Raw genomic sequence first — 15,088 nt, 5'->3', positions numbered from 1 at the left:
ACTTCCCAAGACTCTGAAAAGTTTGTCAGGAAAAAAATTAAAAATCATTCTAACTAATAATTTAGATCTCAAAATATATAAAATATGTGGTTCATGTGAACAGGGGTTCATTAATTGAGGCACAGAATATTAGCCTATTCACCATAACCCAAACTATAATTTACAGTGGAAAAATCCAAAACAAACCATGAATAGACATTTACTATCTATTAACTTCTAAAATAAGTTGATTTTCATAATTAAAATAAATTTTAAATGAAAACTTCAAAACAAATGTGGCACTAGAATGAATGAATAAAGACATTAATATGTTAATTTATTATTTTAAGTTATTGTGTGACTTTTTTCAAAAAATACTATAAATACAAGCAGGCACTTATAATATTAGAATGTTTAAATATAATTTTATATTTTCTTGATGACCTAAAAATTGTACTAACTTCTTAAAAGCCATAAAAAATTAGTCACAACAAACATTGAAATATAAAAAATATTTAAAATCTAGTTATGTTTTTTTTCTCTTTGTGGTTTTTGGCTAAACTTAATTTTTCCATATAATGGTGTGCAATTAAACTCTATAGATTTTAGAACCCTCAGGACTTGAAAAAATAATACATTCCAATAAAAAAAAGTATTACCTACTAGTATATCATAAGAGGGCCCCCAAAAGAAGGATTTGTAATAGAGTCCAGAACTCAGGGTGTCCAGGAAACATTAAAAACATGGGATGTCCTCACCCCCCACAAGTCTGAGGTGGGGAATGAGATAGATGGAGCAGGACCATTGAGTTGTTTTGCATAGCAACAGTTTTGAAGATAACCTCTAGAACAGTCATTTAACATATCTATAACCTTTCACTGGTTTGATAGGTGTGTTAAATAGCCATGGCCATGCTTTGAGCCAGGGAGAAGGGAGTGACTTCCACCCAAGATGTAACTGGGAGGCAACCCCTCCTGGTTACAAAGTCTTCAAGAGAGCTTGGAAATGATTGGCTCCATGCCACGGGGCCACACCAGCCCATATTTACTATGGCAGCCCAGAAAAGCTGGAAAATACAGGAATGCTGGTACGTGCAGCCGATTGTGGGAGGAGTTGGAAATGGGGCTGCAGAGGTAGATTGGTGGTGGAATTTAAACCCAGTCACAGCTGCCATGACAAGAATCACCACGAGGCTTTAGCAAAGAATTATCAAGCAACTTTAGCAAAGAATCACCATGCAGCTAACAGAAAATCGCCATGTGACTTTGGGTCTCCCTTTGCCACATACCTTAGGAAGCCAGAAAGCAAGATGTAGCAGCGATGCAGAGCTCTCTCTTAGCAGTTCGAAGAATGCAGGAGAGACACTGCAGGAAGGAAGAGGTGAAAGGACTTTTGCTGGTGGGCCATGAGAAGGTGCCATGTGGTTTTGGAATAAGAACTGGAGATACCAACGACACAACTGATGGTGCCAGGAACCGAGGGAGGCCTACCAGCTGAGCACGGATTACTGGGAAGAACTGGGGGCTGCCTGAGCCATGGACCTCTATTTCTTTTCCTGAGATACGGTACCCCAGACTGGGCAAAGGGGGGAAGGAAGGACTGTGTGTGTTTGTGGGTGTTTTAAGGGAATATGGGATTTTGATGATGATATTAAGTCATTACTCTCAAGTCTACATAACTTGAATAAATTCCTTTCCTTTTCACCAATCTCTAACATGGAGAACTATAATTTTCTGGCAAGGGGCAAAGTGAACCTAGTACAGGGGGACCCCAGGAGAAGGGGGGTCCATTTGGTAACATTGTGGGACCCCCTTCCCTGGCAGCCAGTCAGGGAAAATCATGGGAGACCACATGTGCAGTAGCTTTAAAGTAATACAACTACTTGTACATGCATAGTAAAAGCCCACCAAAACTAGCCAGGAAGGATCTGCCTATAAAAATAGAGTCCCTCCAGCCCATGAGGTCAATCTCTGCTTGGAGTTGGCCTGCTCCCATGTTCTCTACTATAAACTCTGGGTGTTTGGTTCAATTCTTTGCCCTGATCACCAAGAACTTGGTTACCTGTGCCCACCTGTGACAATGTGATTAAGAAAAACTTTATTTTTCTGATCAAGTCACAATATATAAATTAGAGATCATATCACAGGGTGCATACAGAGTGAAAGAAAACAGTACATATGAAACCACTTTCTATAATATTTGACAATTCCCCCCAAACAAGAGGACCATTTGTTCACTAGGAACCCAAGTCCTCATCCTTCCCCTATCAGAGACGAATCCTTTAACAAAGTCTTCTCATTCAGAACTATACCTGTATATACAAAGTTGGAGCTTTGACTTTCTCTTACCTTAAGGAAAATGTACTTATTCAGGTTAATTTCCCCCAAATGATAGAAACATTTATCTACCTTCTATAGAATAGATATGTCTATGTTATTTATTACTTTTGGTACCACAGAGAGAACCATTTTTATCTTCTATTTCTTCTTATTCCTTATTTGATATCCTTCAATATCTGTAGTCAATCATCCCCTTTGCTGGTTTGAATTGCTAGCAAATACTGTTACTGGTAAGACTCCCACACCCCACTCACTAAAATTACACTGGCATTTAAAAAGCAAGTCCTCCGTGTGTGCTCTCGGTTGCTGATATGGCTGCTATATACTGACTCAACTAGAACCACCACGCTACAGATTCTACTCAAAACCACCATTAGAGCATTCTATTGTTCTTCTATGTGCTTTCATCTTATTTCATCTGCTTTTTATTCCCACTTCATCTTGTATATAGTTCCCTTTGGTTCTGGAAATGTTCTATAAGCTAGAAATAAGGGGCTTAAAAGTTATAATTACAAAATTATAACAATTATAAAATTATAGTCTTACAGGGAAGAGAATGATAGGTGATTTAAAAAGTTGAAAACATTTTAAGATTTTATTTTGTTTTGCTCCACAACAAGTTGTACGATCTCTTCTTCAGAGGTAGCACTGCCCAGAAATTAGGAGTATAGGCAATGCCTGGTTTCGAATCCTTGCCTTAGCACTAATAGCTGTTTGACCTTAAGCAACTTGTTGAACTCACCTTCATTTTGCTTCTTACATCTTGTAAAGTGAAGAATGCACTATCCACCTATAGGGCTATTATGAAGAGCGAATGTGTTAGTACACATAGAGTGCCTGGAATAGTGTCTAGCACACAGTAAGTACCCAAAAATGTTAACGATTTGCTAAGGGTAGAAATTTCATCCATTCATATCATGGTCACAATCAAACTTGGTGCTGTACTCCTATTTTATCTAAAAACATTATTTTCATTTTATCTTTCTCTACTGTTCATTTTTTTTAATGTTTTTGCTCTTAAACAGTATGATAAAGGAAGGTCATAATAGCAGGAATGATAATAAAAACCAGAGACTCTTTATATACCACGCTAATAAAAATAGTCTTAAATTAAAACTCCAAACCATAAAAATTGCAAAAAAAAACCTTACCATTAACAAATAGGTATGGACCCCTAGCTGGCGTAGCTCAGTGGATTGAGCGCAGGCTGTGATCCAAAGCATTGCAGGTTCGGTTCCCAGTCAAGGCACATGCCTGGGTTGCAGGCCACAGTCCCCAGCAACCACACATTGATGTTTCTCTCTCTCTCTTTTTCTCCCTCCCTTCCCTCTCTAAAAATAAATAAATAAAATCTTTAAAAAAAATAAGTATGGAAGGCAAAGTCATATTATACTAAAAGTCACATACAGAAATATGATATATAATTTTATGTAAAAAGAATTAATGGGAAATAATAGATCCTAACAAATATTTATTTTTAAGAAATAAAAATATATTTCAAATTAGGTTGATATGAATATCAAAGAGATGAAGCCTCCATCCAAAAGTCTGTCTCATGTTTGTAAATATTCACAAGCAACTCCTTTAAAATTAACAAAGAATTATTATTAGCCCTGGCTGGTATAGCTCAGTGGATTGAGCGCGGGCTGGGAACCAAAGTGTCCCCGGTTCGATTCCCAGCCAGGGTACATTCCTGGGTTGCAGGCCAGAACCCCCAGCAACCGCACATTGATGTTTCTCTCTCTCTCTCTCTCTCTCCCTCTCTCTCTCTCTCTCTCTCTATTTCCCTCCCTTCCCTCTCCAAAAATAAATAAATAAAATCTTAAAAAAAAAGAATTATTATTAATGACTAGTAAGATGGTAAACAATAGGAATTCAGAGATGAATAAGTAGCAGTCCTTTGCTTGGTATGAAAGGAATTATAATAAGGCCAGAAAACAGTGTGTAAGTGAGTTGGGAAAGAGTAGTCAGAGAAATCTTGCTTTTTCTACCTAAAATGCTCTTCTCCTATGAGGTCTCAGCTTTAGGTCACCCTCTCAAAGAGGTTTTTTGATACTATCTTATTTAAAGAGGCAACTCATTGCCTTCTGGCAGTCATTCTCAGACTTTTGGGGCTCACAATTTCCTTAGCATTTTAAAAATTGATCATCTCAAAGAGCTTTTACTTATGTGTGTTCTATCTACCAATATTTATGGGATTAAATTAAAGGCTTTTAAAAATATGTATTTAATTATAAAAGAACCCATTTAAAGGTAACAACTAGAATTAACACTTTTATGACAAAAATAAATCAGTAAGAGTGGAAATATTTCACATATTTGCAAATCTCTAACATCCAGCTTAATAGAAGACAGCTGGATTTTCATATCTGGTCTGCATTCAATCTATTATGATAACATACACCATGTAGCCACTGGAACATTCTACTGCACAATCACATGAGAATAAGAGGGAGAAAAACTATTATGAAAACAGTATTTACTTGGCAGAGTCTCTGAAAAGGTCTCAAAGATACCCACCCAGGTGCCCCTAAACACAACGGAAACCAACACTCTCCCATATCATCCACTTTGTATTCAATATTTTCTTTACAGCACTCATCATGACCTGACTTTGTTAATTCATTTGTTATCTTCCTCCCTGTACTAGCAAATAACTGCATGAAAAGTCAGGTTTTTGTCTTGCTCACAACTGAATATATATAGTATTTAGAACAGTGTCTGGCAACTTCCCACTCTTGCCAGAAGGTACACCTCTCATATAAATGAAATAATGGTCTGCCTTTTTTGTAATCCATTCAAAATTAAACCACATAGATTTTTACCCTTCGCTAGGTTTAGCTCCTTGAAATTAAAAAAAAATATATATATACCAGCAATGGTAACTGCTCTTCCTACGGTACTACATGATTTTTCCAAACTCTGCCACATGTTAATGTATATTCTGTGAGGGCAGGGAATTAATGGTCTAATACAGTAATGTGAAAAAGGATGGACTTAATTTCTCAAATTATAACTTTATTATAACATGATTATTTCTTGTGGCAATTAATGTGTCTTGGAGATAATTCTGTCTACTCTAATGCAAATACACACCATAAAAGCATAGCATTGTAGAAGTTCTTTGAGAAATGCAATCTACGTAAAAGACCTAGCAGAAAGAGCTTACCATCATGGGACATAAAGCATAACAATTTTGATGTGATCCCTGGGGTAATGAAAACTAATCCTTACTGCTCTTGATTAAACTCTTTTAACAAGTAGACATTTTTTTATAAATGACATCACTCAGGAGGGAGATTACTTTTATATCTTACCTCTAAACTAAGTTTATGTACATGAGAAGGATGCTTATTGACTAACTCTTTACAGTGGACATGCTTGAGTCAAGATGTGAAAAACTAAGATGACCTGGGAAAAGGTAATATTTTTAGATAGTATGCTTTGAATTAGGTGCCTGTTCTACTAATAGTAAAGGATAAAGACAAAACATTGTTTTCTTTCTCTTTGTCATGAATCTATCAAGTATAAGTGGTGAAGAAGAATAAAACTAGACATTTTGATAACAGGGAAATATTTCAAAGACTGTGGTTAAAATCCCCTTATACTGGGTGTGAAAGAGAGCTTTAAAATCTCCCAGGTTTAATATATGTATTCCCCAAGACAACCAAATTAACCCTGAATTCATTATATACTCTATAATAATATGGCCTCCCAGAACAATATTGGATTTAAAAAAAAAATTCTTCTGGGCTTAATGTATTTCCTTTTTATTTTTTAATGAAAAGTTTCAAACATAAGCAAAACTAGACAATGGTATAATAAATCCCCAATTATTCACCACTCAGATTCAACAATTACTTTTCAACTGATTTTAATTTGTGTTTTCTGCAGCAGTATAACCAAGTTAGCCTCCTAAATATTATACCATTGCACAATAATAGTAAGCACTGAGTTAATGTGTGCTACCCTAGCAAAATATACTGACATTTTATGTCTAATATATAAATACAGGGTGTGGCAAAAGTGGGTTTCCAGTTGTTCATATGCAAAAATAATACAATAATTACTAAATAATAATAGAAAAAACCCTCTGTGTTTTGCATACTCACAACTATAACTTTTCCCCACCTTGTATATAACCAAATTCTACCTATACATCCAATATATTTTACATAAATTATGGCATTCTAATAAGCAACAGCATTTCTAAATCTGTGACTATTAATCAAAACATTTCCTTATAAATAAAATATAATGGTTCAGAAATGCAACATACAATTTTTATCAAGATACATTCTTATTTCACTTAACACCTATATCCAACAACCAACTAGCATGTAAAAGACTGAATAAAAAGCTAAGAAAATACATATATTACACACATGCAGGGGTGCACACAAATATGCCATTAAGTATGTAAGCAACTGAGCACACACAAGAAAAGAATACTCTTTGCTTAGCAAATTAGCATATCACACACTGTGCTTCAATATGGTGTCCTAGAAACCTTGTAACAATATATTTAGATAAGGTAAGGTCCAGTCTAAAAACAAAGCCCCAGCAATCATCTCATTATTTCTGCCTCTTTGCCCACTTAAGAAAGCATGTATTTAAAAGTTTAATTTTAGAACTTGTTTGGGACAATAAGAGTCATTAACCATATGTAACAGTAATAATTAATGTTACTTCATTTAATCCAACAAAATCATCTGTCTGCACCTGCACTGTATCTATCATTTACCTGCACTAAAACAAAAAAAAATCTTTCCTACTTTATTCTTACTTTAGGGGTTACATAAAAATAAATGGATGAAAATCAATTTTAAGAGATCAAAATGTAACTATAAATTAAAAATAGCTTTAAAACACATAAAAATACAGGGTGCCTTTCAAAGTGCCCTTTCTACATTTATATTACTTTCAGAATTCCAAACTTTAACTTGACAACTTTTCTCATCTAACAAATAGTTAAAAAGTGAATACTGAAATCATGAGTGATGCAAAAGAATTAAAATGCATGATTTCAACCATTTACTTGTGTACAAATTGCATGACAACCAACATATGATGGCTAAACAAAATATGGTACATCCATACAATGTACTGTTATTCAGACTTAAACAGCAATGAAATTCTGAAATTCTAACACATGCTGTAATATAGATGAACCTTGAGGACATTATGCAAACTAAAATAAGCCAGTCACCAAAGAACAGATATCACATGATTCCAATTACATGAGTTCCCTAGAATATGTAATTCATAGAGACAGAAGGCAGAACAAAGATCACCAGGGGTAAGAGTGAAGGAACTAGAGAGTTACTGTTTAGTGAGTACACAATTTTGGTTTTGGATGATGAAAAGTTATGGAGGTGAATAATATGGTTGTTGCACAATCTAAATGTACTTAATGCCACTAAACTGCACACTTAAAAATGATGTTATATACAATTTACCACTATAAAAATATAATAAAAATAAGGGGAGTTCTGATCAAGATGGAGGCAGGTAGAAACGCTTCACCTCCTTGCACAACCAAAAGGAGGATGACAATCAATCTAAAAACAATAATCAACCACAAGTGACAGAAAATCAAACTGCATGGAACTCCAACAAGCAAGGAATTAAAGAAACAGTAAACCAGAACAACCAGACCAGTAGGAGGGAGATGGGCAGACTGGCAGATGGAGAGAACCGAGGCAAGGCAGTGGTCCATGAGGGTAGGGCTGGCTAAAAAGACCCCAGTGAAGCAGTAGACCAGATCTCGCAGCTAGGCGGGGTCCAGCTGAGGGAACCCTGGGCAAGGTGGCAGATCATGCAGGCAGGGCTAGCTGAACAGGAAACTGAGACTCAGAGCTGACTGTGGACTATGGCAGGGGTTGCTGCTGTGGGATCAACTCCCAGTCTCACACAAGAGTTCACTGGAAAGTGGGGCTAGAGCCCAGCAAGCAAGCTGCATTGTTTCCTCTCTGAATCTTCCCCCACTGAGAATGCCACAACTCAGCAAATAGGGTTGCCCTGCCCTGGTAAATACCTAAGACCCTGTCCCCTTACAACTTAACAGGTGCACTGAGACAAAGAAATATGGCCCAAATGAAAGAAATGAGCAAAATTCCAGAGAAAGAGCTAAGCAACGAGGAGATAGCAAACCTATCTGATGTGGAATTCAAAACACTGGTAATCAAAATACTCACAGAACTGATTGAGCTTGGTCGGAAAATGAAGGGACAACTGAAGGCTACCCAAAGTGAAATAAAGCAAAATATTCAGGGAACCAACAGTGAAGGGAATGAAACAGACTAAAATCAATGATTTGGAACAAACGGAAGAAATAAACTTCCAACTGACACGGAATGAAGAAACAAGAATTCAAAAAAATGAGGAAAGGCTTAGAAAATTCTGAAACACCTTTAAAAGCTCTAGCATCAGAATTACAGGGATGCCAGAAGGAGAAGAACAAGAGCAAGAAGTTGAAAACTTATTTCAACAAATAATGAAGGAAAATATCCCCAAACTGGCAAAAGCAATAGACTTCCAGGAAGTCCAGGAAGCCCACAGAGTCCCAAAGAAGTTGGACCCAAAGAGGAACACACCAAGGCACATCATCATTCAGTTACCCAAAATTAAAGATAAGGAGAGAATCTTAAAAGCAGCAAGAAAAAAGCAATTAGTTACCTACAAGGGAGTTACCATAAGACTGACAACTGATTTCTCAAAAGAAACTTTTCAGGCTAGAAGGGATTGGCAAAAAACAAATAATAAAATAAATACTCATAGTATGAAAAGTGAGGATCTACAACCAAGATTATTCTACCCAGCCCAGCTATCATGTAGAATTGAAGGTTGGTTAAAAGCTTCCCAAACAAGAAAAAAACTAAAAGGGTTAATCACCACCAGACCAGTATTATGTGAAATGTTAAAGGGTAGAAGAAGAAAGAAGAGAGAAGAAAGAAGGAGGAGGAGAAGAAGGAGAGGAGGAATAGCAGTGGGGAAAAAGAGAAACAGAATCATAGATACAGAGGATGTTTTGATGGTTGCCAGATGGAGGGAGGTTGGGGGAATGAGTAAAAAAGGTGAAGGGATTAAGAAGTACAAATTCGTATTTACAGAATAGTCATGGGGATGTAAAGTACAGCATAGGGAACAGAGTAGCCTAAGGACACATATGCATGACCCATGGACAGACACAATGGTGTGGGGATTGCCTGCTGGGTAGAAAGGGACAAAGGCAGAAAATTTGGGATAACTGTAAAAGCATAAAAAATATATAATTAAAGTAAAAATTTTAAGAAGGCCTGTAGTTAGTACTAATGAGGCAGTACTGCATGGCCCTCCTTCTGGATTTTGTTTGTTTGTTGTTCTATACTAGAAACACAGGGAATATAAGAACTATTCTGTGACATGTCGAAACCATATGAAATTAAAATATCAGCACATAAACAAGGTTTTACTGAAATGTGGCCAATCCATTTGAAACAGGTAGAAGAAAATGTTCTCAAAGAGTGCTCTACTGAGTTAAGCCCTGCAGAATTACAGCAGTATCAATAGGCAGCTAAAAAACAATGGTCCAGGAACTACTCTAACTTCTTTAAAGTTTGTTTTTCAGATCTAAAGTCAAGCCTCAGACTCCAGTGACACTTGGTTCAGAAAGTTTCCTCCTGAATCCCATAATAAATCTTGCATAATCCCAGAATATTTTATTGACACATACCTGGACTTCAGTGGGAACTAAACATTCCTAAAAAAAAGTAAAAAGCCAGCCAACCTACACTTTCATTGGTTAACCCCAGCAACTTTTGTGTTCCCAAGAAATAAAAGCCCCTAAGCTCCACATTCAGGGCACAGAACCTAAGATCCTATCCCAGTGTTCTTGCTCACTGCAGAGCCTCAATAAATTTGCCTTTGTTTAAAAAAAATTCAAACTCTATTAACCTCAAGCAAAGGAAAGAAAATCCCAACTTCATCAAATCCCTTCTTGATTCTTAACCTTCTTATTGAAATCAATCCAAAATCCCACAACCCTAAATGTATTTTTTGCCTTATCTAAATCCTTAAAAGACTCCCCAAAATATTTTTTTTTCCTTTTCAGGTATCCACTTTAGAGTATCTCTACTCAACTTCATCTTCAAATTCTTCAATGAATACTCCAGAAGCCGAACTTTAATCCAAAATTCAGAAAGAAAAAGCAAATATCCTCAAACATTTTAAGATACTCTGTTATATGAGTTTCATGAATTCTTTTTTTATAGGTTTTCATAATTTCTTTTCAACATGACATCTTTAAGACTCACAATTAAAAATATATTACAAAATTATTTTCAAAAGGAAAGGAGTCATCAAACTTTCTTCTTTAAAATAAGGTAAACTTGATCAGTTCAACATAAAAATATTTACAAGTGGTAAAAGGCATCAGTGACTACATTTTATAGCTCTACCAGCTCACCAAAGTATTTTACTTATAAAATCAACAAATCTGGACTCTAGGACTTCCAGTCAAGGTGGAGTTGTAGATAAACATCCTTGCCTCCTTGCGCAACCACAGCAAAAATTCAAACTAAATTAAAAAAAAACTATTGTTCAGAATCATCAGAAAATCGAACTGTATGGAAGCCTGGTTATTAGGATGCTCAATGAACTCATTGGGTACTTCAAAAGCACTAAAAAACCCATACACCCTGGCTAGTGAGGCTCAGTGGATTGAGTGCCAGACTGTGAACCAAAGGGTTGCTGGTTCAATTCCCAGTCAGGACACATGCCTGGGTTGCAGGCCAGGTCCCCAGTAGGGGGCACTCAAGAGGCAACCACACATTGATGTTTCTCTCCATCTCTCTCTCCCTTCCCTTCTCTAAAAATAAATAAAAAGGAAAAAAAAAAGAAAAGGCCCTCTGTTTTAAAAAAATGCAGAAATGAAGGTTATGCTAAGTGAAATAAAGAAAAATTTACAGGGAATCAACAGTGGAGTACATGAAGGCAAGATTTGAAACATAAGGAGGAAAATCATTCCATCAATGTTGGAAGCCATCCTGCCTGGTTTCAGGAGCTGCAACCCTGCCAACAGGCAAAAAGGCCCCATAGCTAGGGGACCTTGGGACCATAAGCCACTAAGGAGACAAAACTTATCCTCCTAGCAGAGGCTGCGCCCCTTTACTTCACTCTGCTTAGCCCCAGGGCAAGTGACTGATTAGCCAATGATGGGTAAGATTCTTCAAGGGAAAGACAACCTAAGACAGGCATGGTGACAAAAGGACAGTCAGGGAAGGACTTAGGGGATTGTGGAGAAGGGACAAAAAACCCTCATGCCTCAGCTTTATCATAGCCTGCATCCTCATTCCAGCTGTAAAAAGTCTCCTAATCTCCTGGCTGCCTTGCTTCCTCCACCTGATTCACACATGAAACAATGCTGAAGAGGGTGCAGCCCTGTGCTGGAACTGGCAGTTCCCAGTGGGAGGCGTTCAGGTCTAAGAGAGAATGCATAAAGTCCTATGAAACCTGCTTTGCTAAGAATGTCCTCAGTTTAAATATTAAGGGTCCAAGCACATAATAAGTTTGTTTCCCAAGGTTTTACAGCCAATTGGTGTCACCCTGTCTACCAGACCCTGGCTCAAAAGGACCCCCATGACCTCAGAAATGTTATCTATAAACCATACCTCCTTTTGTTCATATGCATCCCTATGCAAATTAAACTCAATAAAAGCCCATTGAGAGAGAGGCTAAACACCTTTCTCCTCTCAGAGACTGGTCAGCCTTGCTCCCCAAGCAGATCATATCTTGGTAGAATTATTCTCATCCACGGTGGCCCAGGGGAGCTCTGCCACAAATTAGAACAACAAGAAGAAAAAAGAACCCCCCAAAATGAGGATAGGCTAAGGAGCCTCTGGGACAACATAACATATATCAACATTTGAATCACAGGGGTGCCAGAAGAAGAAGAGAAAGAGGAAGAAATTGAAAACTTTTTGGAAAAAAATGAGAAAACTTCCCTAATTTGATGAAGGAAATAGACATACAAGTCCAGGAAGCACAGAGAGTCCCAAGCAAGATGGACCCAAAGAGGCCTGCTCCAAGACACATCATAATTAAAATGTCAAAGCTAAAAGATAAAGAGAGAATGTTAAAAACAGCAAGAGAAAAGCAGATAGTTACCTACAAAGGAGTTCCCATAAGACTATTAGCTGATTTCTCAAAAGAAACTTTGTAGGCTAAAAGGAACTGGCAAGAAGTATTCAAAGTGATGAAAAGCAAGGACCTACAACTTAGATTACTCTATCCAGCAAACCTATCATTTAAAATTAAAGGGCAAATAAAGTATATACCAGACAAAGAAAAGTTAAAGGAGGTCCTCATCACCAGTATTATATAAAATGTTAAAGGGACTTATTTAAGAAAAAGAAGATCAAAACTATGAATATTAAAATGGCAATAAATTCCCAACAGTCAACAATTGAATCTAAATAACAAGCTAAGCAAACAAGCAGAACAGAAACAGAGTTTTAAATATGGAGATCACTTGGATAGTTAACAGTTGGGAGGGGAAAAGGCAAAAATGAGGGAAAAAAATGAAGGGATTAAGAACTACAATTGGTAGGCAGACAATAGACAGGAGGATGTTAAGAATAGTATAGGAAATGGAGTAGCCAGAGAACTTATATGCATGACCCATGGACATAAACTGGGGGGCAGGGGAAAGAGTACTGCCAGAGGGAATGGGGGGTACTTTACGGAGAGGGGCAAAGGGGGAAAAATTGGGACCACTGTAATAGCATAATTAATCAAGTATATTTTAAAGAAATAAAGTCAGCAAATCCAAGTGAAGATAGCCACTTTCACTAGCATCCAAGATCAGGAGATCAAAAAAAAAAAAACCACACACACACAAAAGAAATAATTCCATTTTTAGAGTTTAACAATGGTACAGCATTAGGGGATTTGTTTTTTTAAGCAGAAAGAGAAAAGTCTCCATCAATAGCAAAAACAGGCAGCAGGCAAAGGTAACTTTTTTTTTAAGAAACCAGTAACAACCCAGTCTAGTTCCAATTCATCTTAGCAACAGTTTGGAACATTTATTGAGCATGGGATTTATAATCATATAGTCATCTGTTGGAATGTATACTATCATTTACTGCCTATGTGACACTGGGCAAGGCGTTTATTTCTGAGATTGTTCTCTGTTCTATAAATCTAAGAATAAAAATAATATATCAGAGATTGCCATGAAGATTAAATGAGAATGGTGCAAGTACATCTGTAGGTAGATATTTCATATCTAATTTTTTAAGAGCTTGGGGAAGGGAAGAAAAGTTTTTTCTTATAAATAAATAAAACCTAAGATTGGAAAATAAGAGTACGCTATATAACAAATTGATAGCCAAATTTTAAATATTGGCATGTGGGCTCCAGAAAAATAATAGCAGTAGTAGCTTCTAGGATTTAAACTGGAGGTTGGGATAGGAGATTCACAGATGGAAGAAACCTATTTTTCAATGTATACATGAGACTTCAATTTATAAAATTTTAGATTCTCAAAACTTAACAATTTTAGTATAATAAAATCAAAGATCTATGTCCATAATGGAAATTTAATAATGCTGTTTGTTTGTTTGTTTTTGTTTTTGCTTTTTTACTAGCAGAACTTTATTTCTCCCAAAGAATATAGACTGTAAATGGCTTACGGATAATACTGCTTAAATTTCCCACCTGTAAGTTATCTGGGAAATAAAAAGGTAATAGCCAACTTCCACACTCAAAACTCAGTAGTAATAAAAAAAGTAGTTTTAAAATTAGGGAGAATAAATACTCATCTATAGAAAATCTTCTTAGTATTATACATCATTTAGCAACTGAAATCTTTCCATCCCTTCCATCTTTTAGCTGGCGAGCCTTAAATTTAACAATGTATCCTGGAGACAGCACAATCATTTTCCCCATATAGAAAATTTACTGGGCAGAAAATATTGAAATACTATTTAATTACCTCAGCACAATAGTAGTATATCCCACATCCTTTAAAAAATACACGTTTAGCCCTGGCTGGTGTGGTGCAGTGGATTAAGCACCGGCCTGAGAACCAAAGGGTCACTGGTTCCATTCCCAGTCAGGGTCCATACCTCGGTTGTGGGCCAGGAACCCAGCTGGGGGCATGTGAAAGGCAACCACACACTGATGTTTCTCACCCTCTCTTTCTCTTTCCCTTCCTCTCTCTAAAAGTGAATAAATAAAGTCTTAAAAAATACACATTTAAAGTTTCTAAGGTGAAAATTTGTGCAGTTTATGTGACTATCATACAATTCAACCATCAATCTTAATTTGACTAGTACTCAAAGAACTTTATGTCAATATTCTCCATTATATTCTTGTGTATCTGCAAATTATTTGACATGGAAATATCACAGGAATTGGTAACAGGAGAAGGAAAGGAGGGAGGGGAGATGGAAAGAAGGGATGGGAGGATTAAAAAGTTCTAATAATGTTAATGATAAGAAAATGTATGTACTTATTCTTATCTGGAAGGGGGGATACCATGATCATGAAAATTCATGTACTTAAAACGAGATATCTACAAAATACACTATAGTAACAGTTCTCAACCTTTATTAAACCATGACAAAAATAAATAAAAGTCATGGACAAAACATTTCCATGAGCTACCCAGATTGTATAGATAAAATAAGAGTTATTTTAAGACAACTCTGGGATTGCAAGGTCTAAGCCTCTCCTTCTTTTTTCCTGCACAAAAGAAAATGTTTCTTCGAATATGAGTAAACAGAGTA

At 36.5% G+C, this 15,088-nt stretch overlaps 1 protein-coding gene across 2 annotated transcripts in view; it reads right to left on the bottom strand.

Annotated features, from left to right (window-relative positions):
• PCCA (propionyl-CoA carboxylase subunit alpha) overlaps positions 1–15,088 on the bottom strand; it is a 488,979-nt gene that overhangs the window by 397,662 nt on the left and 76,229 nt on the right. The window lies entirely within an intron of this gene.

The sequence above is a fragment of the Phyllostomus discolor genome, chromosome 11, assembly GCF_004126475.2.
Source record: "Phyllostomus discolor isolate MPI-MPIP mPhyDis1 chromosome 11, mPhyDis1.pri.v3, whole genome shotgun sequence".
Lineage (NCBI taxonomy): Eukaryota > Metazoa > Chordata > Mammalia > Chiroptera > Phyllostomidae > Phyllostomus > Phyllostomus discolor.
This window is presented reverse-complemented; position numbering and strand designations above follow the sequence as displayed.